Here is a 25,421-nt window from a genome sequence, read left to right as displayed (position 1 = left end):
GAACAACAGACTGGTTCCAAATAGGAAAAGGAGTACGTCAAGGCTGTTTATTGTCACCCTGCTTATTTAACTTATATGCAGAGTACATCATGAGGAACGCTGGGCTGGAAGAAACACAAGCTGGAATCAAGATTGCTGGGAGAAATATCAATAACCTCAGATATGCGGATGACACCACCATTATTGCAGAAAGTGAAGAAGAACTAAAGAGCCTCTTGATGAAGGTGAAGGAGGAGAGTGAAAAAGTTGGCTTAAAGCTCAACGTTCAGAAAACTAAGATCATGGCATCTGGTCCCATCACTCCATGGGAAATTGATGGGGAAACAGTGGAAACAGTGTCAGACTTTACTTTTTTGGGCTCCAGAATCACTGCTGATGGTGACTGCAGCCATGAAATCAGAAGACGCTTACTCCTTGGAAGGAAGGTTATGGCCCACCTAGATAGCATATTTAAAAGCAGAGACATTACTTTGCCAACAAAAGTCCATCTAGTCAAGGCTATGGTTTTTCCAGTGGTCATGTATGGATATGAGAGTTGGACGGTGAAGAAAGCTGAGCGCCGCAGAATTGATGCTTTTGAACTGTGGTTTTGGAGAAGACTCTTGAGAGTCCCTTGGACTGCAAGGAGATCCAATCAATCCATCCTAAAAGAGATCAATCCTGGGTGTTCATTGGAAGGTCTGATGTTGAAGCTGAAACTCCAATACTTTGGCCACCTCATGTGAAGAGTTGACTCATTGGAAAAGACCCTAATGCTGGGTAGGATTGAGGGCGGGAGGAGAAGGGGGCGACAGAGGATGAGATGGTTGGATGGCATCACCGACTCGATGGACATGGGTTTGGGTAGACTCCGGGAGTTGGTGATGGACAGAGAGGCCTGGCATGCTGCAATTCATGGGGTCGCAGAGAGTCGGACACGACTGAGCGACTGAACTGAACTGAACTGATGGGTGTGAAGTTACCTTACTGTGATTTTAATGTGTATTTCCTACTTGAGTTTTGTTTCATATGTGTACATGTTACTTGGATATTTTCTTGTGTAAAGTGCCTATTCACATTAAAAAAATATACATGTATATTATACCAGTTGGGTAGTATTTTCCTTATTAATTTGTAGGAATTCTTTGCATATTTTGAGTGGTATTTTTATCAGATACATACACCTACTGTGCTCGTGACATACACATAGTCAGTTGTGTCCGACTCTTTGTGACCCCATTAACTGTAGCCTGCCAGGCTCCTCTGTCCATGGGGATTCTCTAGGCAAGAATACTGGAGTGGGTTGCCATTCTCTCTTCCAGGGGATCTTCCCAACCCAGTGATTGAAACAGGTCTCCTGCATTGCAGGCAGATTGTTTACCATCGGAGCCGCTAGAGAAGCCCAAGAATACTGGAGTGGGTAGCCTATCTCTTTTCCAGGGGAACTTCCTGACCTAGGAATTGAACTGGGGTCTCTTGTATTTCAGGCAGTACATATTCATATACACATACAAACAATGAAAATACTCACCTCTGTGTTGCCTTTTTAGTCTTTTACTATAACATTTTTTGGATAAATCCAAATGAATTGTGACTTAACATCTTAGTAATGTCTTATTTTTTTAAATTTGTTTTTATTGGACTATATTGATTTACAATTTTGTGTTAGTTTCAAGTGTACAGCAAAGTGAATCAGTTATACATACACGTTTATCCATTCTTTTAGATTCTGTTCCCATACAGACCATTATAGAGTATTGAGTAGGGTTTCTTGTGCTATACAATAGGTTCTCGTTAATTATTTTATTATATGTCAATACCCCAATCTCCCAATTTATCCCTCCTGCCTGCCCACTTTGCTCCTTGGTAACCATAATTTTGCCTCCTATAAGTGTGACTCTGTTTGTCTTGTAAATAGGTTCAAAGCAATATCATATGATATTTGTCTTTCTCTGACTGACTTCACTCAGTATGACAATCTCTGAATCCAGCTATGTCACTGCAAATGGCATTATTTCATTTTTTATGGCTGAGTAATTTTCCATTGTATGTATATGTATATGTGTGTATCATATCTGCTTTATCCATTCCTCCATTGATGGACAGTTAGGTTGCTTCCATGTCCTGGCTGTTGCAAGTAATACTACAATGAACATTGGGATGCATGCATCTTTTCGAATTATTATTTTCTCTGAATATATGTCCAGAATTGGGATTGCTTGGTCATATGGTAGCTCTTTTTTTAGTATTTTTAATGATCCTCCATGCTGATCTCCGTAGTGCCTATACCAATTTACATTCCCACCAACAGTGTAGAAGGGTTCCCCTTTCTCCACATCCTCTCCAGATTTTTTGTTTATTTATTTTTTGATAATGACCATTCTGACTGGTGTAAAGTGATATCTCATAGTTTGGATTTGCATTTCTCTGGTAATTAGTGATGTTGAGCATCTTTTCATGTGCTTCATGGCCATATGTATGTCTTCTTTGGAGTTATTGATAACTTTTGATGAACAGAATAATTTAATATTAGTATCATCTAACTTATTACATTATTTAGCTTTAAGTATCATTTGTGTCCTGTTTAAGAAATCAAGAAAATGCTCTTAACCCCGAGATTGCAAAGGTACTCTCCTATGTTTTCTTCTAAAAGTCTTACTGTTTTACCTTTCACTTTTAAATCTACAGTCTGTCTAGGATTTATATGTGTGTGGGATAGAGTAAAGGCAAAGATTCTTTTTTCCTCCCCATAAAGATATCCAGTTGGCCACACTCACTGCACTGAAATGTCACTTTTGACGTAAGTTAGGTGACCATCTATGTGAGTCTATTTCTAGACTATTGTTTTGGTCAGTTAGTTTATAGTGTGCCAATACCATATTGAATTAATTAGCATGGATTTATAATAGGTCTTAATATCTCATAGTATAAATGTTTCAGTTTTGATAGTTTTCAAGAGTTCATTGCATATTCTTGGCCCTTTGAATTTCCATAAACATTTTACAACAACTATATTGAATTTCATGAACAAACCTTTTAAGATTTTAGTTACTGCAACAAATCTATACATGATTTTTTTTGAGTCTTCCAAGATACCTTTTAGTTGTTTTTTTTTTTCTTAGGCGTTTCTAGTTTTTGATGCTTTTGTAAATGGTATCATTTAAAAGTTTTAATTTTATTTGAGACAAATATGTTGAAATGCAATTAATATTTGTATACTGACCTTAAATATAGTGGCTTTAGTAAATTCTCTAAGTAATTCTCATAATCCGGCTCTCAGTTCCTTTGTATTTTCTACTTAAAAAAACATGCCCTCTGCCAACAATGGAAGTTTTATTTCCTTTTTCTTTTTTAAAAACTAATCAATTTTTTTTAAATTAGAGGCTAATTAGTTTACAAGATTGTGGTGGTTATCGACATGAATCAGCTGTGGGTGTACATGTGTCCCACCATCCTGAACCCCTCTCACACCTTCCTCCCCACTTCATCCCTCTGGGTTGTCCCAAAGCACGAGCTTTGGGTGCCCTGCTTCATGCATAGAATTTGCACTGGTCATCTATTTTACATATGGTAATATACACATTTCAATACCTTTTATTTCCTTCAATTGCCTCACTTCATTGCTTAAAAACTCCAAAACTGTTAAATATAAGGGATGGTAGGAGGCATCATTGACTCATTCCTGATTGCAGTGGAAAGTTTTTAATAATTCATCATAAGGATATTTAGAATTAATTAGAGTGCCTTTCTATTGCTAACTTGTTAAGAATTGTTATCATAAATGAATGTTGAATTCTATCAAATGCATTTAATGCACTGATGGTACTGTTTTTCTCACTTACTTTGTATTAATAGGGTAAATGGCATTGATATTTTTGACTGTTAAATCACTCTTGCTTTCATGGAAAAATCCTACTCACTTAAAGGATTATTAAGTATTATCTTCCTTACATATTCTTGATTTTATTTTGCTAACGTTCTGTTTAATATTTTTTCATTTATTCAATATCTTTATGAGAACTTAGTCTGCAAATTTTATTTTCATAGTTACCTATAACTTTGTTATCAAGTTTTGTTATGAAGATTTTTGTTGATCTAATTAAAGTGTTGGTAAATGTGTTCTCTGTATTTTCTGGAAGGGTTAGGTTAAGATTGGTATAATTTATTCCTTAAATGTTTTGAAAAATTCACCAGTACGTTTCTAACATAGTTCCTCTGTGGTCAGGTGACACATTAGAAAAATGTTGAAGTTTATATACAATATACAGTCAATTTTATGTGCTTTAAAAAATGTGAATTCTGCTGTGTTGGATATTTATTTCCTTCCTGACTTTTTGTATCTTTGTTCTATAAACTATTGAGAGAAATGTTTTTATGCCTATGATAATAGATGTTTATTTCTCCTTTTATTTTTGTTATTTGCTTTAGCCATTTTAAAACTCTGCTAATGAGTGCATACAGATTTAGAATTATAATATGTTCCTTGTAGATGGGACTCGTATATATTGAAATGTCCTTTTTATCTTATGTAGTGCTCTTTGCCCTCAAGATTTTCTGTCATGTATTATTATAACTATCCCTTCATTCTTTTGGTTAATATTCTGCAATGTAACTTTTCTCCTTTGTCTTTTACTTTTAAATCTAGTTATTTATACTAAAGTGTCTCTTATAAGCATTATGGTGTTGAATTTTGTTTAAAGTTATATGGAAAACTTAGTCCTTACATAGTCTATTTAGTCCTTTTATAACTTACATATTTTAGTGTGTATGTGTTTAGGTAAATCTTGTAATCTATTTATCTGTTTTATTTCTCCTTTTATCTCCTTTCTTGCCCTCTTTGGACAGTCTAGTTAAAATCTATCATTTAAATTCTTGATTTTAATTTTTCACTTCCACCGTTTCTATTGGCTTTAAAAAAAAAAATCTAAAAAAAAAAAAAAAGCAACAGACTGGGAGAAAATATTTGAAAGAGTTCCTACAAATCAGTAAGAAATAAACCAACAATTCAATTTTAAAATAGGCAAAGGATAAAACGAGTATTTCGGATAAAACTAGTATTTCACCAAATCTGTTAATATTAATGCTTTTCTATATTTTTCTTGTTTCCTTTAATATACTAATCATTGTTTTAAAATCATATTCAGCTAATTCTGATACCTCATTTATCTGCAACTCAGTTTCTATTATCTTTTTTCTTCCCTCTTGATTTTTGGTCATGCAACTGTGTTTTAACATCATTCCAGTAATTTGGATTGCATGTCTGAACAAAAAGTTACAAAACTCCACATAATATTATCTTCCTCCTGCAGAATTTTATTCTTCTCTCTGCCGGAAATATAGTGTCGCAGTTATCACGTTAGCCTGTTGACCTGAACAAAATGACTGCTAGATATTTCTCCAACAAAGACGGGTTTATTCGGGATTAGCAGAGAATTGTATTTCAGGGTTTGCAACCCTGGAAAGACATGTACAGGTTTCCCCTTGGCAAGGAAAGGAGAACAGTTTTACAAAAAGGAAAAGGAAGTTGAGTGTCTATCGTAAACATTGTGTCCATGGCTTTTCATTGGCTGAATCCATACCAGTAAAGAAGAGTCTTTCTTTTTCCAGTTGGGCTCTGCTATCCTTGCAGGACTTGAGAGCTTCCCTTGCTGGTCTTCTAACTCTTTTGGGAGTTTTTGTTTGTTAATTTTTTCCAAGTCAAATAAAGAACAGTGCTGGCTCAAAGCTGAGTTTCAGTCTGCAAAGACTCATTTATTAATACTTCTGGTTTACCTTTGGTCTTTCTTGATTTTTACTAAGGGCCAGATGTATTTTGTGGGGCCCTTCACTCTGGATTGTCCTTAATCCTAAATTTTGTTTCAGAAGACTTCAGAAGACCTCTGCTTTCAGAGGTTTCATATGCTTACATTTCTGCCTTTGTACCCTGTGAGTCTTCTGTAATCAGTATGTTTCTTGAGGAGAAAGGTGACCGTGCCATAGAGATCCTCCAAGCCTCTACCAGCCATCTGGAGTGCTGGAAGACTGCTAGTTTCAGTCTCTCCTTGAGCAGCCTTTTCCTGCAATTTTGGTGCTGGAAGCTTAGTTCTTGTTCATGCTAAAAACTGGGAAATATCTTCAGAGTAAAAATCAACTATAAAAGTCAGTTAGCTTCTTTGAGTTTTTAAATTTTTCTTTTCCCCTGTATAGAATCTTAGCTTTGTGGTTTTCATTGCTCCCTCAGCTCTCTACTGTCTTTAAAATATGAGTTCTGTATTTCATTTGAACTTTTTTAGTTTTTCTGTGTGGGCAGTAAATGGCCACCAGCTATTCCACACTAAGTGGAAATCAATATTTCCAAACAGAAATTTGAGAGCTACACAGATGTTTTTCAGTAATAGAATGGTTAAATAAAGTATGGTTGATCCATATTCTGGAAGATAGTACGTTGAGTTAAAAGATGAGATAAATGTTTATAGTAACATATAATAATCTTTAAAAAAAATTGAGAAGTGAACAAAGCAATATGAAAATAATACAATAAGTGTGTAACTAATTACGATTTGGAAATATAAAATAATGCCCTATATTTCTAAAAGTATTTAAGTATACATAGAAAGCAATTATAACAAGGTTTATAAAAATACACAGTAGACTAATAGCTGTGCTTTCTTCTTTCCTGAATAGAGGGCTTGAGATTTATCAATAGTGTTTCTACTTTTAAATAAAATATAATGGAGAGATTATTGTGCAAGTAAAAACTTTAGGAGGAGAAGACATCATTCTCTAAAATGATAAAATATAGTCAGTGCATGCCTGTTTATGTGACTAAGTTCTTTATAGTTTCAAAGACTTGTCCTCATACTTTCCTGAAAGCATTAATAGGAATTTCTAGATATGACAAAAGTTGAAGTTTTCCAAAGCATTTTAGAAGAATGTGCACAAAGAAGTAGGATAGAGAAAGTTAGGTGGGATCTTAATTTCAAATTCTGCATAGGATCCATGATTTCCCTAGATAGACCGTGTTTTAGTAATCAGAAGTGTGTGTATGTGTGTGTGTGTGTGTGTGTGTTTATATACGTACATATAAATCTCTACTGCAAAGAAAAAGACATAAACAGAGATTGAGAAAGAAAAAGAGTGAAGAAATCGAAACATAAAATACCTAGAGAAAAAACATGGTGAAATGTATAATTTAGAATTATAACATACTAACCATCTTCCTAAAAATGTACATGGTATAGTAAACAGACCCAATACAAAACTAAATTTATAACTTTCTTTAGTAAAAGCCAGAGACTCAACTGACTAAACAGTGCTATTCTTCACTGTGAAAGAACAGTTTTTAGTTATTTAGCATAACTGCTGCAATAATACAACTCATTGTTTTTACAAATACATAAATTAAAAATGAATTATTTTTATAATTTCATGTTAAGATTATAATATGAAGGTTAATATGAAATATTGATTTCATATACATGAAACATTTTAAAAGTTGAAATGAATTTTCAGACTGTGATTTCAATGTCATTTCTGAAAAGTCTTTGAAATTGGCACTAAAATATTAGTAAAATCATCATTTCTTTTAGAAGTTGTCAGGTTTACCATGTAAAAAATCTTGGTTTCTAGATAGGAGAGTTTGGGCTAATACTGGTTTTTCTGGTGGTATGGCTCTGGCAGTTACTGAAAATCTTTATGATCTCAAATAAATATAAGTGTATCATCAGCCCTCCTTTCCTTAAGACATTTATCTAAGGCAGTAAACCTGTTAGTAAAATATGTTTTTAAAGCATTATTTTTAGCTTTACATTTTAATCTGACCCAAGGGGTATGTTGACATGGCCTATTAAATGTCATTTCTCTTCTTCCTCTGTGCCAGTTTATTTTTGCTAAGATATTTCTTTAAGCATAGACTTCCGATGAGATTGTCATTTTGAGGTTGTGGAATTTAAACTTCTCTATAAATCAACATAACAAGTTGTCAGCTTGTCAAAACTTTGTATTATCTTTCATATGCTTTAGAAACAGTTTGAGATAAAGCTTTTTTTCTGGCTGTGATGGCTTTCTGATTTATTAGAATCAGTATTGCACATCTTTTGCTTGTAACTATGTGGCTTGATACATATACACTTTCTTTATCCCCCCATGAAGCATAAAAAGGTAAGTTCTGAAGAATTGTACCTTATTTTTCACATGGACAGCTCTGAGATTGTGGGATTTACTCTTGGTATGCAAATGAAAATTTTAGTTTAGACACCCATGCCCACATGGCAGAAATACAAACACTTTCAGGGTGGTGATGATTACTGCTTCTACTGCTCAATTTGTGGTAGAATGAATAGAAGCACCATTAGATCAGTGGCCTGCAACTACTCTGGTGGTTATTTGAGCACACTGGTGACATTTTTATGTTCCTTTACATATAAAGTAATAGAAATACCCCAAGTTATAATCCGTTTAACCTCCAGTAAATGTTCTTTATCCTATGTGCTATAAGGAAATGTTTACTCTTTATAATCATTACTAGAAAATTGGTCAGAGCAGAAACTGGGACTCTCTTTCCTGGTGTCACAGGCCATCCAGGTTCCCCAGAGCCTCTTTTTTACAGAGGGCAAGGGAGGAGATGATAGTCTTTATTCAGAAGAGCTTGGGAGAAATGGTTTTAAATGGAAGTGAAAGTGAAAGTCACTCAGTCACGTCCAACTCTTTACAACACCATGGACTATTCAGTCCATGGAATTATCCAGGCCAGAATACTGGAGTGGATAGCTGTTCCTTTCTGCAGGGAATCTTCCCAACCCAAGGATTGAACCCATGTCTCCCACATTACAGGCAGATTCTTTACCAGCTGAGCCACCAGGGAAGAAGCCCGTTAGTTGGAAAGGACTGCAGTAACTTTAGTTCAGACATACTTGAATTCTACCCACACTTCCCAGGTTAAAAAGATTAGATCAATTATAGAAAATAAGAGGCTGAACTGTTCCATTTTTTATGTCCGCCTCAGTAAACGTATCTTCTTTTATCTTGTTAATGCATCACTGAACCTACAAAGCTTTTTATCACAAAGGAAGTTAGTTTCCTTATTCTGGGTAGAAAGGCAGTTTTGCGGGTTTCCTGCATGTGTCTGCAGAGTTAGATTCACACACACTGTTCTGATCTCCAAAATCATGAGTACCAGCCTTCTTAAGATCATAGGACTCTTAGGGTTATACTGCCTGTCTATGGCCAAAACTTCCATTTGCTGAGTTCCCTGGACATTCACCCTTCTGCTAGTCCATTCAGACACTTGTCATCCATTTGTATACTTTTTGGCTACCTTGAGGGGACTAAATTATATTGTTATTGATAGTCTTTTCTCTCTGCCTTCCCTTCTTTTTTCCCTCCCTCCTGTCCCTCCTTCCTCCCTCTCTCCTTTCCTTCCTTCCTTCTCTCCTCCCTTTCTTTTTACAACCAGCTAAGTTGTAAAGTTTGCAAGCATTTTTTACTGCTTCTGTCTTTCCACTGAACAAGTCTATAAATACGCCCAGAATTTTCAAAAGAGAAAATGCAGATTACATTGTCAGTGGGTACAAACTTGGGTAAGAATATTTTAATCAAAACAGAAGCACAAAAATATCAGAATATTCAACTCTCTAAGAATATTCAAGGTTAGTAAAAACAGTGGTTTTATAAAATCAAATTTTTGAAAATTTTCAGATGTAAGATGCTGGAAAAGAATTGTGAAAGTTGGTGAAATTTAAGATTCCATAGAACTGAATTACATCTTCAACTTACTCATTTTGATGTAACATTATTCAAATTAAGACAGTTATACATTTCCTATTAGTGCTATTTATTTACAGAGTTCAATGAATAAGTCTTTGTACTGCCAAAATTAATCTCAGAGTAATCTGAGAAACATGAATATGTCCTACACCAGGTCCAAGAATCATAAGTGTATTTTAAGCAACCCAGAAAATAATTTGGGACAAATGAAAAGTTAGCTTCTATTTCTGGTATTTTATTACAGTTTTTAGACTGAGTGTGGCAATACCAAGTTTCTCTTATCTTTACTTAAAATTGTCTCAGAGTAGCCTTTTAATGAGAGATAATAGCAAAGATAGTTTTTATTTATTCTTCTAAATTTCTTTTGCCTGTTAAAAAAACAATAATTTAGTAAATTTGGTTTAAATTCTTATGAATGGATAGACATACATTAAAAAATAAAGTTAAGAGAATATATAAAATTTACCCAAGGATTAGAATCAGTGCTTAATTATGTTATTAGAGTGCATTTAAGGGGATATTATTACCCTTGTATAGTTGAGTATATCCCAGAAACATGTGTAACTGTTGTTGAGCATTTGTTAGTTTCAAACACATCTATAAGAAATTTCGATGTTAGCTGGATTCTTATGTAAACTATAGTAGTATCTCTTATTCTTTTATCCATCATAGCACTCACACAGTTAATTAGCACAGGAAGTTTTAAAATATACTGATTACCAGGCTGCATTTTCAGACCAATTAAACCAAAATATGATGATTAGTACCCAGGCAGCGATCATTTTTCAAAGCTTTCTAAAGCCATTTGTCAACTTAATCTAAATTTCATAATAGAATGAATCTTACTTCAGTTAAGATAGTAATATCTGACAGCTAAGCGCAAATCTTTATCCAGAAAATTCTGAGCACTGCTTTCTCCATCTGTGTTGGCATTCAGTTTGAAATATATAATATACTCTGCTGGAAACTGCAGTGTAAAGTTATGTATTGGATGTTGTTCATTTTCACCAGCTTCTAAAGCTATGGCACTACGTTGGACCTCTCATATTTTATGAAATTTACAAGATTATATGAAATGTCTGAGGCCACTGTTTGTGATCAGGATAATTTTATTCAGTAAACAAAGTAGTTTGAACCAAGAAAATACTGTTAAATATGAAAATATTTAATTTTCCTATAAACCTGTAAAGTTTATTACATGTAATTAAAGAGAAACCTAATATGCAGTAAAATTATATGCGTATCTACTGTGCTGTATAGTAGGAAAAAATAAAACTTTCTTAAAATTGATTATAATCTGTTAGCAGATTAGTATGCATTTCTTGGTATAGGAAAGTTGAAATTGTTGCTAAAATATCAAGCATTTGATATGCAATTTAATGGATGGTATAACACTGTGAAAAACATTCAATTTTGCTATTATCATTTTTAGAAAAGAAATACATATCAATTGTTATAATACAGTGAGCTACACAGTAATTTGCTATATGAGAATAAGAGTGCTAAATTTCCAGGGACAAAAGCCTCCAATGAAGGTGAAAGAGCAGGGTGAAAAAGCCGACTTAAAATTCAACGTTCAAAAAACTAAGATCATGGCATCTGGTTCCATCACTTCATGGCAAGTACATGGGGAAACAATGGAAACAGTGACAGACTTTATTTTTTTGGGCTCCAAAATCACTACAGATGGTGACTGCAGCCATGAAATTAAAAGACACTTACTCCTTGGAAGAAAAGCTATGACAAACCTAGACAAAGTATTAAAAAGCAGACACATTACTTTGCTGACAAAAATCTGTTTAGTCCAAGCTATGGTTTTTTTCAGTAGTCATGAATGGATGTGAGAGTTGGACCTAAAGAAAGATGAGCGCTGAAGAATTGATGCTTTTGAACTGTGGTGTTGGAGAAAACGCTTGAGAGTCCCTTGGACAGCAAGGAGTTCAACCTATCAATCCTAAAGGAAATTAACCCTGAATATTTATTGGAAGGACTGATGCTTACACTGAAGCTCCAGTACTTTGGCCACCTGATGGAAAGAGCAAAAGTGCTGCACTCAATATGTCAGCAAATTTGGAAAACTCAGCAATGGCCACAGGACTGGAAAAGGTCAGTTTTCATTCCAATCTTAAAGAAAGGCAATGCCAAAGAATGCTCAAACTACCGCACAATTGCACTCATCTCACATGCTAGTAAAGTAATGCTCAAAATTCTACAAGCCAGGCTTCAGCAATACATGAACCGTGAATGTCCAGATGTTCAAGCTGGTTTCAGAAAAGGTAGGGGAACCAGAGATCAAATTGCCAACATCCGATGAATCATCGAAAAAGCAAGAGAATTCCAGAAAAAACATCTATTTCTGCTTTATTGACTGTGCCAAAGCCTTTGACTGTGTGGATCACAATAAACTGTGAAAAATTCTGAAAGAGGTGGGCATACCAGACTACCTGACCTTTCCCTTGAGAAACCTGTATGCAGGTTAGGAAGCAACAATTAGAACTGGACATGGAGCAACAGACTGATTCCAAATAGGAAAAGGAGTATGTCAAGGCTGTATATTGTCACCCTGTTTATTTAAGTTACATGCAGAATACATCATGAAAAATGCTGGGCTGGATGAAACACAAGCTGGAATCAAGATTTCTGGGAGAAATATCAATAACCTCAGATATGCAGATGACACCACCCTTATGGCAGAAAGTGAAGAAGAACTAAAGAGCCTCTTGATGAAGGTGAAGGAGGAGAGTGAAAAAGTTGGCTTAAAGCTCAACGTTCAGAAAACTAAGATCATGGCATCTGGTCCCATCACTTCATGGGAAATAGATGGGGAAACAGTGGAAACAGTGTCAGACTTTATTTTTTTGGGCTCCAAAATCACTGCTGATGGTGATTGCAGCCATGAAATTAAAAGACGCATACTCCTTGGAAGGAAGGTTATGGCGAACCTAGATAGCATATTTAAAAGCAGAGACATTACTTTGCCAACAAAAGTCCGTCTAGTCAAGGCTATGGTTTTTCCAGTGGTCATGTATGGATATGAGAGTTGGATGGTGAAGAAAGCTGAGCGCCGAAGAATTGATGTTTTTGAACTGTGGTGTTGGAGAAGACTCTTGAGAGTCCTTTGGACTGCAAGGAGATCCAATCAGTCCATCCTAAAAGAGATCAATCCTGGGTGTTCATTGGAAGGTCTGATGTTGAAGCTGAAACTCCAATACTTTGGGCACCTCATGCGAAGGGTTGACTCATTGGAAAAGACCCTAATGCTGGGTAGGATTGGGAGCGGGAGGAGAAGGGGACGACAGAGGATGAGATGGTTGGATGGCATCACCGACTCGATGGACATGGGTTTGGGTAGACTCCGGGAGTTGGTGATGGACAGAGAGGCCTGGCGTGCTGCAATTCATGGGGTCTCAAAGAGTCGGACACAACTGAGCGACTGAACTGAACAGAATCACTGCAGATGGTGATTGCAGCCATGAAATTAGAAGACGCTTTCTCTGTGGAAGGAATGTTATGACCAACCTATACAGACTATTAGAAAGCAGAGACATTACTTTGCCGACAAAGGTCCATCTAGTCAAGGCTATGGTTTTTCCAGTAGTCACGTATGGATGTGAGAGTTGGACGGTGAAGAAAGCTGAACACCAAAGAATTGATGCTTTTGAACTGCGGCGTTGGAGAAGACTCTTGAGAGTTCTCTTTGGCAAGGAGATCCAACCAGTCCATTCTAAAGGAGATCAGTCCTGGGTGTTCATTGGAAGGACTGATGTTGAAGCTAGAACTCCAATATTTTGGCCACCTGATGTGAAGAACTGACTCATTTGAAAAGACCCTGATGCTGGGAAAGATTGAGGGCAGCAGGAGAAGAGGACGACAAAGGATGAGATGGTAGGATGGCATCACCGACTCAATCGACATGAGTTTGGGTAAACTGCGGGAGTTGATGATGGACAGGGAGGCCTGGCGTGTTGCAGTTTATTAGGTTGCAAAGAGTCGGACACAACTAAACGACTGAACTGAACTGATGCTGGGAAAGATTAAAGGCAGGAGGAAAATGGGACAACAGAGGACAAGATCATTGGAGGGCATCAACAACTCAATGGACATGAGTTTGAGCAAACTCCAGGAGATGTTGAAGGACAGGGAGGCCTGGCGTGCTGCAGTCCATAGGTCGCAAAGAGCCAGACAGGGCTGAGTGACTGAACGAGAACAACAAAGAGCTTTTTTAAAGTAACTTTATACCTAATCTTACAGGTAACTTGAAATAAAAGTATAAAAGTTTTTTGTCTTGTGTTTATTCTCAAAATCATAATAAAAAAAATCATCAAGTTACTTCAAAGTTTTATGTACTCTTTTCCTGATAACATTTCATTTTCTCATATTATCTTTTGGCATTTGTAGGGTTGGTTGTTATTACATATTGTTCATAGTAGTTTTTTGTTCCATCATACCTAGACTCAAGGCAATGCATTATTATTTCCAAGTATGGTGTATTTTAAATCATTTAAACTATATTCTACCTTTCAGACAAAGATTTGAACTAGAGGACTAGAATGATCAGATCTTGACTGATTTCATTTCAGAAACTTAGCATTGCCACAATTTGACAGATTTCTAACAGAATATTAGGTGTAAAGTTGACAGATACTGTTTTGTCCCCACTAAATTATAGATGAGAAAAATGCAGACCCAGTGTGACTAAATCACCTCCTCAATCCTATTTCCACTTTCTAAACCTCATCCATTAATAAATTCAAGTATTTAATACTTAGTAAAAGGAAGTGGGTAAATTTGTTCAATTATGAATATGATGCATCAAGGTAGTTAAAAGCTGAATACAAAATACTCTGCTTCCTAAATAATTCAACATTGGGTAAATCTGCTTTTTGTTTTTCATCAGTGAAGAATCTTTGGGTATTTGAATTGTTAAAATTACCAAAAAAATAAGAGCATTTGGGCCAAATGAAAATTAATTGGCAAAGGAAGTGCTCAAATTATAATAATAGCTGGGCAAAGCCACAGTAAGTCCAATAAAGACTCTTTTGATTTGGGGAGAAGAGCTTTGAGGCTTATTTAGATCAAATAAGTACATACTGTTTTACAGACAATTTTTTAGAATAGTTTTAAGTTTGCAAAAAAACTGAGAGGAAGATAGGTTTCCCAAACACCTTCTTACCTCACACATGTATAGTCTCCCCCATTATCAGTATCACTTGGCAGAATGGCACATTTCTTACTAGGATGAATCTACAGTATCACCTCATAATCATCCAAAGTTCATAGTTTACTTTAGGGATTATTCTTGGTATTATATATTCTATGGCTTTGGGAGAAATGTTTAATGACATATCAGTTATTACAGTATTAAACAGAGCAGTTTCACTGCCCTAAATATCGTCTGTGCTCTGCCAGTTAATCTCTCTACCACCCTGCTCCCCAGTAGCCTCTCATCTTTTTATTGTATCCATAGTTTTACTTTTCCCATAGTATCATATATTTGGAATCGTATAGTACATAGCCTTTTCAGATTGCTTATTTCATTTAGTAATATGCATGTATGATTCCTACATGTCTTTTCATGACTTAATAGCTCATTTTTGTGTACTGAATAATACTCCATTTTCTGAATGTACTATAGTTTATTTATCCATGCACCTAGTGAGGGACATCTTGGTTGCTTCCAAGTTCTGTCAATTATGAACAAAGATGCTATGAACATTATGTGAATGTTTCTGTGTGGGTAGAAGAATTTCAGCTTCTTTGGGTAAATGCCAAGGAGTATGTTTGCTGAATTCTATAGTAAGAATATGTCTAGTTTGGTAAGAAATGCCAGCTTGTGTTCCAAAGTGGCTGAACCATTTTGCATGCCCACCAGCAAAGTCTAATACCTGTTATTCCACATCCTTGTCAGCATTTGGTATTGTCAGTGTCCTAGATTTAACCATTCTAATAGGTGTATGGAGGTGTCTTATTGTTGTTTGAATTTTCATTTGCTTGATAATGCATGATGTAAAACATCATTTTATATGCTTATTTGCCATCTGTAAATATTCTTTGATGAGATCTCTGTTAAGGACTAGTTTCTAATTGTTTTTCTTATTGTTGAGTTTTAAGAATTCTTTGTATTTTTGGATAACTTCTTTATCACATGTGCCTTCTGAAAATATTTTCTTCTGTATCTTGTCTTCTCAGTCTCTTGAAATTCTTTCACAGAGCAGAAATGTTTAATCTTAATCCATCCAGTTTACCAGTTATTGAATATTTATTTCAAGGATTGTATCTTTGGTGATTATTTAAACAGGCATCAATCTACCCCAGGTCATCTAAGCTTTCTAATATGCTATTTTCTAAGAGTTTCATAGTTTTGGATTTTATATGTCAGTCTAATTCATTTTAAATTATTTTTGTGAAGGATATAAGGTAGTGTCTACATTCAAGTTTTTGCAGGTGGATTCCCAGTTGTCTAAGCAGCATTTGGAGAAGACATTATCTTTGCTTCATTATATTGCCTTTTCTCTTGTCAAAGGTCAGTTGACTATATACATGGGGGTCTTTCAGTTCAGTTGCTCAGTCGTGTCCAACTCTCTGTGACCCCATGGACTGCAGCACGCCAGGCCTCCCTGTCCATCACCAGCTCCCGGAGGTTACCCAAACTCATGTCCATTGAGTCGGTGATGCCATACAACTCCCTCATCCTCTATAGTCCCCTTCTCCTCCTACCTTCAATCTTTCCCAGCATTAGGGTCTTTTTGAAAGAGTCAGTTATTTGCATCAGGTGGCCAAAGTATTGGGATTTCAGCTTCAGAATCAGTCCTTCCAGTGAACACTCAGGACGGATCTCTTTAGGATGGACTGGTTGGATCTCGTTGCAGTCCAAAGGACTTTCAAAAGTTCTCTTCAACACCACAGTTCAAGAGCATCAGTTCTTCAGCTCTAAACTTTCTTTATAGTACAACTCTCACATCCATACATGACTGCTGGAAACACCATAGTCTTGACTAGATGGACCTTTGTCGGCAAAGTAATGTCTCTGCTTTTTAATCTGCTATCTAGGTTGGTCATAACTTTTTTTCCAAGGAGTAAGCATCTTTTAATTTCATGGCTGCAGTCAACCATCTGCAGTGATTTTGGAGCCTGAAAAAATAAACTCTGTCACTGTTTCCACTGTTTCTCCATCTGTTTGACATGAAGTGATGGGTCCGGATGCCATGATCTTAGTTTTCTGAATGTTGAGCTTTAAGCCAACTTTTTCACTCTGCTCTTTCACTTTCATCAAGAGGCTCTTTAGTTCTTCTTCACTTTCTGCCATAAGGGTGGTGTCATCTGCATATCTGAGGTTATTGATATTTCTCCCAGAAATCTTGATTCCAGCTTGTGCTTCATTCAGCCTAGCATTTCTCATGATGTACTCTGCATATAAGTTAAATAAGAAGGGTGACAATATACAGCCTTGACGTATTCCTTTTCCTATTTGAAACTAGTCTGTTGTCCCATGTCCAGTTCTAATTGTTGCTTCCTGACCTGCATACAGGTTTCTCAAGGGGCAGGTCAGGTGGTCTGGTATTCCCATCTCTTTCAGCGTTTTCCACAGTTTGTTGTGATCCACATAGTCAAAGGCTTTGGCATAGTCAATAAAGCAGAAATAGATGTTTTTCTGGAAATCTCTTGCTTTTTCAGTGATCCGGTGGATGTTGGCAATTTGATCTCTGGTTCCTCTGCCTTTTCTGAAACCAGCTTGAACATCTGGACATTCACGGTTCATGTATTGCTGAAGCCTGGCTTGGAGAATTTTGAGCATTACTTTGCTAGCGTGTGAGATGAGTACAATTGTGCAGTAGTTTAAACTTTCTTTGGCATTGTCTTTCTTTGGGATTGAAATGAGAACTCACCTTTTCCAGTCCTGTGGCCACTGCTGAGTTTTCCAAATTTACATGGAGGTATATTTATAGGCTATTTATAACTACTGCACAATTGCACTCATCTCACATGGAGTCCACCATACCATTAGTAGGATCTGAGTTCCTTTATTGTACCCCAAGTGTTCTGTCTTCTGCACTTCTCAATTCTAAATCGTGTAGCTCATGAGTTAGTATTGTGAATGGGGTGAGAGAGAAATTAGCCTCTTTGACAGAATCTTGCTGACCTGGAGAAGTCAAATGCTCTCTTGTTTCCCTGCAGGAGATGTCTCAAGCTGAGAAATATCTCTGTTAGCTCTAAGGTATGCTGCCTTGGACGATAAAGAAGGCTGAACACCAACGAACTGATGCTTTTAAATTGTGGTGCTGGAGAAGAACTTTGAGAGTCCCTTACACTGCAAAGAGATCAAGCCAGTCAATCTTAAAGGAAATCAACACTGAATATTCACTGGAAGAACTGTTGCTGAAGCTGAAGCTCCAATACTTTGGCCACCTGATGTGAAGAGCCAACTTATTTGAAAAGACTGCTGGGAAAGGGTGAAGACAAAACGAAAAGGCAGAAGTAAAGGATGAGATGGTTAGATAGAATCACTAACTCAATGGACATGAATTTGAGCAAACTCTGGGAGATAGTGGAGGACAAGAGGAGCCTGGTGTGCAGCAGTCCATGGGGTCTCAAAGAGTCAGACATGATTTAGTGACTGAAAAATAGCAACAACAAATGCTGCTTTGGATAAGGTGAGATTCAGGTAAGTTAATTTGTTTCCCTTACCTACTTCAGTGTGTCTGAAGTCATATTTATTTGGCTCCAGTAGTGTGTGGAAGTTCTTCTCTAGAAACTTAGACTTCTACAGAGGCTCTCTCATTCACGGGTGATCATCTACCTCAGTGTTCCCCCGGGGTTCCTGGGACCAGAGCCAAGAGGAGCTCAATCTGGTTCACGGTCTACAGCCAGGATTGAGGTCTATATGCCTATCACCTGCCATGTGGGTGGGTGACACCACCTCCAGGTTCCTTTTCATGTGTCTCTGATTCTCAAATCTCCCTCAAAGGTACTTGTATCCATGGATTGATGCTGAATTTTTACTGTTGGGTTAGGGGAAAGCATGGGAGATGCTACCATGCTGCTGATGTCACCCACCAATACACTGCGTTTTCATTTTCATTTAGTATAAAATGGTTTTAAATTTGTCTTGAAATTTCTTACCTGGCTTCATATGTTATTTAAAAGTTTGTTGTTTAATTGCCCATATTTTGGAATTATCCAGTTGTCTTCCTGTTTTTGATTTCTAGTTTAACTCCGTTGCAGTCTAAAAGCAGGTTTTGCTTATGATTTCTATGCTTTTAAAGATGTTTTATGGCCCAGAATGTGGTCTATCTTGGTGATGTTTCATGGGGGCTTGCAAAAAAAACGTGTATTCTGCTGTGTTGGATGAAGTAATCTATAGATATCAATTGTATTCTGTTGACTTATGGTATTGTTCAGTTCAACTCTATCCTTACTGTTTTTCCTCCTACCTGGTCTGTCCATTTCTGATGGAGGGCTGTTGAAGACTTCAACTCTTCAACTGTAATGGTAGATTCATGTATTTCTCCTTGTAGTTTTATCAGTTTTTGCCTCATAGAGTTTGATACTGTCATTGGGTGGATACATATTAAGAATTGTTATGTTGTCTTAGAATGCCCTTTTTATCTCTGGTAACTTTCCTTTGGTGTCTGTTCTATAGTACATATGGTTTTTGTATAATCGAGTTTACAGGAAAGAACGACTTGGGAAAGGTTTGAATTGCATTTTTTTGACCCCTGTTTGTTGATTTCACTCATTATCGAATGAGTACTAAGATCTGAAAGCTGAAGGTTCTGAGAAGTGTTTTTTAACTGGTTTTCTGTTTGAATATGGCAGGATTACTGAGTGTTAAAAAAATGAAGACCAGACCATGTCATGTGACTCTAATTACTGACGTTTTTCACCTCTCCTTTGGTTTCTTTCCCTTCCCTTCAGTCCAAAATAATTATATAGATATAACACAAAATGGGAATAGAAAATGACAGTCTATCAAAAATAGAAGTAATGAACCTTAATTACTCTAAAGTGGGAAGAAAAAAGAAAATGTCTTAAATGAAACACAAAATTTCTGTAGAGCTTCTATCCGAAGGAAGAGGAGAGGAAAGAACTCAATGCAAATGCTATATCATGTTGAAAAATATCATCCTTTTGGGCAAGATAATCAGTTTAGAACTTTAAATACATATCCAAAACCAATATCAAGTTCAGATTATGTTAATTTGATAGGTAATTCTCTTTGATAATTAATATTTTCCTGAGGGTAATCATGTAATTACGTCTTTGTTTTCTTTCTTGACCAGTTACCCAGGACACTCATGTAACATTCTTTATCCTAAACTTGATGTAGTTGGATAATCTTGTATTTAATCTCATCTATAGTTTTGTTTTTTAATGTGTTAAGGTTTTTCTTTGTGTTTATGTGCATTCTATTTGATACTGAAATTAATTTTCAGACACCATTTAGCACATGCAGTTTGGAAGTTAATTCCACTTCCAATGGTGTTTTATAGTTAATATAAACCAATGGTTCTCAGTTCCAACTGCAAATTAAAATCACCTGAGGAATCTCTACCCATGACACATACCTGAATACCACTCAAATGGATAAGGCATGCTTATTGAGATATTGTTTTAAAAGCTCCATAGTTGAGTCTGAAATGCAGGTAGAGTTGAGAACAGTCAACCTGAAGAAACTATTACTCTCATCCTCCTCTGCTCAGGCTCTCAAGCCTAAGTCCTTAGTGATAGCATTGACCTGACCACAGAGACAGATCATGGATAGACACATGATCTGGTTCAAAGCATGGAATCAGAGAGGAAGTTGCTTTGTATTTGTAAGAATTCCTCACTGTAAAGAGAAAGCCATTGAAATATTTGGTCCCTAATGTCTATGAGGGCTTAATGTCATGTCTAACTTTCCTAATGTCTGAGGACTTCCCTGGTGTCTCAGATGGTAGAGAATCTGCCTGCAGCGCGGGAGACCAGAGTTCGATCCCTGGGCTGAGAAGACCTTCCGAAGAAGGGAATGGCAACCCACTCCAGTGTTCTTGCCTGGAGAATCCCAGGGACGGCGGAGCCTGGTGGGCTGCCATCTATGGGGTTGCACAGAGTTGGACACGACTGAAGTGACTTAGCAGCGGCAGCAGCAGCAGTAGAGCTGATGAGAAAACTACAGGGGAGAGGAGTTAGTCACTGATTTATCTAACTCTAAAACCAGCCTTATGGCTAATGTTTATATATAGGAAATTAACCAATTGATGTCCTCCCATAAGATTTTGGACACTCCTGAATTCCATATCTTTACTTCAATAGTTTAGCTATGCATGATGCAGTAATGAATGTGGCCTGTAATGATTTTTCTTTAAGCTTATCATAGATGTATTGTTAATTAATGTATGTATATATATCAGATCAGTCACTTCATCATTGGTTATGTTTATAGTTTTCTTCATAGCCATGATTTATTTTCTGTTAAAACTATATTTTGGTTGTTGAACACATGTTCTTCTGTGCATCCTTATGATAGTTGTTCACAGAAGAAGTTCTCCAAGTGTAGTGGAGACAGAAATGGCAAATATTAGAGGCTGAGGTGTTAGAAATGACTATTTTTTTTAATCTAACTGCACATCAGTCTTCCCACAGCATAGAACTTCTTTGAATACTGATGGTTTTACATCTTTGGTAATGTCTTTACATGTCTTCTTATAATATAAATTGACAAAGCAATGCATTTTTGCCTACTTTACTGTTTTCCATGTATTCTTTCAGCTAAATGAAATGCAGTAGTCAATGGCATGTGCCCTTTTTACTGTTTTACATTATGAAACCCCCAAGTAAGTTTCTAAATGTAACACCATTGTGCAGTTTTATAAAGTACTGCTTCAAACTATTAGCTTTTCATCAAACTTCTCCAACTCGGCTGCTGACTAACTTGGGGGAGAAAGTTACACCAGTGTTGAGTTCTCCACATCAGGGAGGCTGAGGGGGCCGTAGGCAGTCTATTTCAGTCTATTATTGTGGGGTGGAATTGTGGGGTTAAAGTTAAAAAGGTCATGCAGTTCTTTTTTTATGGGAACTTCTGATGTTTAAATATCCGTTAAACCAGTCAACAAATAAACACACACCGTGTGGGCCACACACATCTGGCTTGCTGGTTAGCAGTATGTACGCTTGGGAGTGATTACAGTCATCAGTCTGAACTAGGGCTAGGAATTTTCTATGCCCTTTCCCAACTCTTGCTTGCTATGGACTTTCTCTCCTAAGATACTAGTGACCTGGGTCTACCTTCCTACATCATTATTTTTTTGAAGTTACCAAGTGTGTAGAGCTACCAAAAAATGTATTTTCCTGCTTTCTTACATATGAGTATTCCACATTTTCTTTCACACCTTTCAGGTCCATTGGTCACCCATATTAGAGCAATGGATTAATTTTGGATTTAGTGTTTGGTGTTGTTTTTAAGCCTTTCTCTTAAATCTTTGTAATTATTTTTGAGGCTGCCTAGGGCCTTCTGGCTATTAATTATATTCTACTGAAAACTGAAAGTTCTGTCGTGGAGCCCTTTCACTATTATAGATGCATAAGTTATGTTATGGTATATGTGCATGTGTCTGTGTACACACACACATAGGTAAATTCTAGGATAAATTAAATAACACAGCAAGTGTAAAATAAACTAGGAAAATAACTGAATCTCCTAGTAGAGTTGATGACAAAGTCTTACTTTATCAACAAAATTTTCCTGTGTTTCAAATCTGAGTGAAGTATAAGGTATTTCTTGCTGGGAAAGTCAGTCACATGTGTGGTTCAAAATTGATGACAGCTGAAGGTGTGAGTTCTTTTCACCAGATAAGGGAGTTGTTAGCAGCACCTGCTCTGTTATTCTGTGGCCTGGCAGATTGATAGAAGAGAATTAAAACAGTCAACAATTACCTTCAGAAACCATGCACACTGCTTTGGCAGGGTTAGAGAATGCAGTTGTCAGATTTTCTGGAGGACAGAACCTCAAAGGCCTTTTCTGATATTTTCCACAGTTTTGTAGGACTGCTCTGTTACTTAGCAGTCCCTACCACTGTTTCATACTCAGTTTTGGTGGAAAAAAAATCTGCCATTAAATAAAGCCTTGAATCTAGCAATAATTTTCCAAATGTTCAATTTCTTTGGATAAAATGGCCAAGGACATTTCTTATAACCCAATAAAAATTAGTTCCAGTGAAGTCCTAATTTCATTTATTTTTTAAAAGCTATCTTTTAAAGTAAAAGTTAGCACTATAAAAGAATTTACAATGAAAAATGAGTGTAATTTTCACCCTAGATTCTGACCTCCCTTCCCAGTGCATTTTATTGTTAAGAGCTATTCTACACACACACACACACACACACACACACACACACACACACACACACACACACACACACACACACACACACACACACACACACACACACACGGGTGGTGCGTTGTTTTTCCTGTGGTTATTGAATTTTCAATAAACTAAAAATAAGCTGAAATAAAGTATATTTAGTTTATGAAGAAATACACTATCATTTCTATGCTAGATTACCAGTCTAGCAACTATACATTGCAATCTCCGACCTTCAGGGTAGGTAAAAGCACACTAGACTTCGATAGGTGTTAAAGAAAGGCTGTATGGTGGAATGGAGAGATTTGAGTCTCATGTTACCGAATACGTCTTTTCTCTGTTTCCTACCTTGGAGGCGAGGTAAAAGGAGCCCACTTTTCCCAGCCTAAGCCAAATGTGTCCCTCTAGGACCTCTCCTAATTCCTAGGGGAGAAGGAGGAGGGCAGCATTTAGCTCCTCTACCTGGGACCCGAGTCAGCAGTGGCACCAAGGTTAAGTTTGGTGGGAATGTTGATGGAGTTCACAAACATAGACACAGAAACCTGCTTCTTCCTCAAAGCATCCTCAAGACAGAGTGAGGAGAGAAGGCAGCAACAGCGCAGACCTGCACTACTACTCTGGGGTGTGGGAAGAGGTGCGTTTACCCCAAGCCAAATGGGCACTAATGAGGGTAGCTTGGCTTGAATTATCTTGATAAACTTCTCCCAAAATGTCAGCTAAGGATGATGGTGAGAGGACTCAAATAATGGAAGGCTTTCTGGGTACCTCAGTAACAGGCAACAAATAATCCCTGATGTGGGCCTCTCCTGCCATGGGAACTCACCTGAGGCAAGGGAGGTCCACATCAAGGATTGTGTATTATGGAGGTTTTCTTGGAAGAGCTATACTCCATCCTACATTACATCTAGCATTTGGTTGCCTTCTCTCCTGACAGTAGGTATGGCCAGATTATATCAGTCACATAAGAGACTTGAGCCTCCTTTCTTGCAACCTGACCTCTGACAGTGTGGAACCACCAGAAGCAGAATGAGAGGGGTGTAGAATGAGGAGGATGTAATAGACCAAGGATGGGGGCAGTGGAAAAAGAGACGCAGCATCCCATCCCCAGCACACAACTCCAGTCACAGCCAACCCCCGAGATGGGGAATGGAGAAGTGTTGCGTTAGATGTGGTTTGAGTTTAGAACAGACTAGATTTTATAGTGTCTTAAAATTGAGTCATTAGTATTTTTAAAAAAAGACTGTTATGAATTACAAGTGATTCAAAAGCTAGGAGGTGATGGGAAAAGGCACCATGAAGACAGAAATACGAAGTGGATTCCTGTTTTCCTCCAAGTTAAGCTCTCAGTAAGTCATTTACGCATGTAGAAAAGGTATCTCTGTATTCTTTTTAAGGCATAAATGTGAAATACTACCTGTGATGCTCCATTCTTTTATTTCCTCTTTGATATATTTTGCATGTCTCTTAAATGAGCATACCCTTTTAGTTAGGATCTTGCTAGCTGCTGCAACGATGAGTTCTGAAGTCTTAGTAGCTCAGTTCATTAGAAGTTTGTCTCTTGCTCACATGATCACAACAATCTTTCCTCCTTGATGCTTTCTCTGGCTGCTTCGCATCTTGAACACCTGGCTTCCAAGGTACCTATTTCCTCTGCATTAAATAGAAAGAGCATAGAGGTAGAATGTGGGAGGTTTTTGTGGACTAGCACCAAAAAGGCATGTACCATGTTTGTCCATATCCCATTGACCTCTGTACATGGCCACATCTGCCTGCCAGGATAGCTCGTAAATAGAGCCTAGTTCTGTGAGCAGTATGAAGAGTAAACTGTTTACCTGTTAGCTTACTAAGCAATAACTAGTAAGCTAGTATATCTACATTTAACTTCAAAACAGCTCCAGACTATTCTGTTTTATGGCTGTTCCATAATTTATGTAATGTTATCCAGTCTTTTTCTCTTTCAAACAGTACTGCAAAGAACATTCTTATTCATGAATTTGGACATATGTGCATATACCTGAAGTTCTTAGAAGTGAAATTGCTATTTGAAAGTTGAAAAAGTTGTATTTGTTTCCTTCCAAAGAGAGTTTTATCAATTACACACCAATAAATAATTTATGAGGTTATCTATCCTTCCTATCTCCCACCTCACTTAAGTGGAATTAGTTCTCCATTGTTATTTCTTTCAATTAATACGCATTTTACTTGCATTAATTAGTTGCAATTATTCCTGAGTGCTGTTGTAAATATATCCTTTGCAGCTAGTTTTCTCCTAGTAGTCAAAGGTAGCAGAACTATACTCTGTTACTTAACCAATTCTGTGGCTTTGGACGAGGAATCACTTTGTATCACATGGAC

The 25,421-nt window shown here is 36.8% G+C and overlaps 1 protein-coding gene across 1 annotated transcript in view; it reads left to right on the top strand.

Annotated features, from left to right (window-relative positions):
• PRR16 (proline rich 16) overlaps positions 1–25,421 on the top strand; it is a 936,482-nt gene that overhangs the window by 360,304 nt on the left and 550,757 nt on the right. Inside the window, exon 6 of the mRNA XM_081499071.1 lies at positions 17,899–18,385. The gene's annotated coding sequence lies outside the window, so the exon portion shown is untranslated. The remainder of the gene's footprint in view (positions 1–17,898; positions 18,386–25,421) is intronic.

This window comes from Giraffa tippelskirchi, chromosome 6 (assembly GCF_054371585.1).
Source record: "Giraffa tippelskirchi isolate mGirTip1 chromosome 6, T2T-mGirTip1v1.2.pri, whole genome shotgun sequence".
Lineage (NCBI taxonomy): Eukaryota > Metazoa > Chordata > Mammalia > Artiodactyla > Giraffidae > Giraffa > Giraffa tippelskirchi.
Note: the sequence above shows the minus strand (reverse complement) of the source record. Positions and strands in the feature narration are given on the sequence as shown.